We start from the raw sequence: 2,018 nt of genomic DNA, 5'->3' as shown, positions 1-2,018 counted from the left end.
GTGGCTATGTCACTGACTCTGGGCCCAAGAGTCCCCAAGTCTTGCCACACTGCTGGCCAATTAGGTTTCCACCTGGGTTCACAGGAGTCTGTTGAATGTTGTAGGACTTAGCTCGCAGCTTCATTGCTGTTTTTACATCACTTCCCCTTATTGGTGACAAATGTGGTCACCAATCAGAGTATGTTTTCCCGTTGAGTCTTAGTCTTGGAAGGGGGTTTGACCTGAGGGGACTTGACCACTTGCCTCGATGTCTCCTGGGCAAGCAACTTGCTTGTTCTTTTAGTAATCAGTCTGACTACTGCCTATATTGTTTTGTATTTTTCCTGTCAGTCTTTCTTTTAAGAAGTATCTTCTTTCCTTCTAGCTGCTCCAGGCTAGTCTGCTTGTCTTTTCAAGTGCAAATTTCCCATCTCTGAAGATTCTGCATGCGGTTCAGCAGAAAGCCTCCTTCACTGGGCATGTTGTAGGCCCATTTTAGGTATTCCAATCAGTTATAGGCAGAAGATGGACTTATAAACTTTCTATGGTGGTATTTCTGACTATTCCTTTCTCTACACCTCAAGTCTCTATTTTATAATGGTATGCAAGAGAAACCAGGATTCAAAAGACAGCCAAATATCTTAACATTATTTCCCCGCTTTTCCCCATTCCAACCATGTCTCAGCCCCTGTATCTCAGAACCCTGTTGTTCCAAGGTTGTGCATGCATCATTATTTACCTCTGTCCCACTTAGCCCATGCAAACCTGCCTAATTGTTTTCCCGTCCACTTTGTTCTTCAATTCCCCTCCCCATTCTTGTTCTTCCATTCCCCTCCCCTTCCCTAGCACCCAAATTATCCTGTGTCTATTCCCTACCCTGTGCTCCACCTTCCCCTCCCCCCTCTCACCCCACCCCTCACATCCCAGTTACCAGCAAAGAATATACCCATCCCTTAGTATGGGTTCTTTTTTTTAGGCTTTTACAGTAGTGATCCTATGCAGTATTTCTCCTTTTGTGACTGACTAATTTCACTCAACATAATGTCCTCAAGGTTCACCCATGTTATGTTTGTTGGCTGCCTGGTGAAGTGTCTGTTCATGTCCTGTGCCCATTTTTTAATTGGTTTATTTATCTTTGTCTTGTAGAGGTGTTGTAGTTTCCTGTATATTTTAGAAATGAGTCGTTTGTCTGATATGTCATTGCAAAAGATGTTTTCCCATTCTGTAGATTACCTTTTTAGTCTTCTGGTCAAGTCTTTTGATTCACATAAGTTTTTGATTTTTAGTATGTTCCAATAATCTATTTTGTCTACTTTTGTTAATGTAGTTTCGAAATGTTTGGTAGTCTGTGTATTCCCTGAATTAGTGCCCTCACATTTCTCCCTATTTTTTCATTGATGGCCCTCATAATTCTGGGATTCACCTTTAGGTCTTTAATCCATGTTAGGCTGGTTTTTGTATAAAGCGTTAGGTGTAGGTCTTGTTTCAGTCTTTTGCATATCGCTTTCCAGTTCTGCCAGCACCATCTGTTAAAGACACTATCACCTCCCCATGTGATATATTTAGGTACTTTGACAAAAATCAGTTGGCTGTATGTGGATGGGTTAATTTCTGGATTCTCGATTCTGTTTCAATGATCAGTGTATCTTTCATTGTACCAGTACCAAGCTGTTTTGACTACGATAGCCGTGTAATAAAATTTGAAGTCGGAGAGTAAAAGGTTTCCAACCTTATTCTTCTTCCTAAGCAGTGATTTGCTTATCCTGGGTCTCTTTCCTTTCCATATAAAGTTTGTAATTGGTTTTTCCATCTCTTTGAAAAATGTTGTTGGAATCTGGATTGGGATTGCAGTTATATGTGTCAATTGCTTTGGGCATTATTGACATTTTCCCAATGTTGTCTTCCTATCCAGGAGCATGGTACATTCTTCCATTTTTGTAGGTCTCTTTTGGTTTCTTGTAGTAGTCTTTTGTAGTTTTCTTTGTATAAGTCCTTTGTTTCTTTGTTTACGTTTATTCCTTGATATTTCATTCTTTGGG

At 40.3% G+C, this 2,018-nt stretch overlaps 1 protein-coding gene across 1 annotated transcript in view; it reads left to right on the top strand.

Annotated features, from left to right (window-relative positions):
• PCNX (pecanex homolog (Drosophila)) overlaps positions 1-2,018 on the top strand; it is a 324,383-nt gene that overhangs the window by 298,014 nt on the left and 24,351 nt on the right. The gene's annotated exons all lie outside the window — the stretch shown is intronic.

The sequence above is a fragment of the Chrysochloris asiatica genome, unplaced genomic scaffold, assembly GCF_000296735.1.
Source record: "Chrysochloris asiatica unplaced genomic scaffold, ChrAsi1.0 scaffold00079, whole genome shotgun sequence".
In the NCBI taxonomy this organism is placed as follows: Eukaryota; Metazoa; Chordata; class Mammalia; order Afrosoricida; family Chrysochloridae; genus Chrysochloris; species Chrysochloris asiatica.
This window is presented reverse-complemented; position numbering and strand designations above follow the sequence as displayed.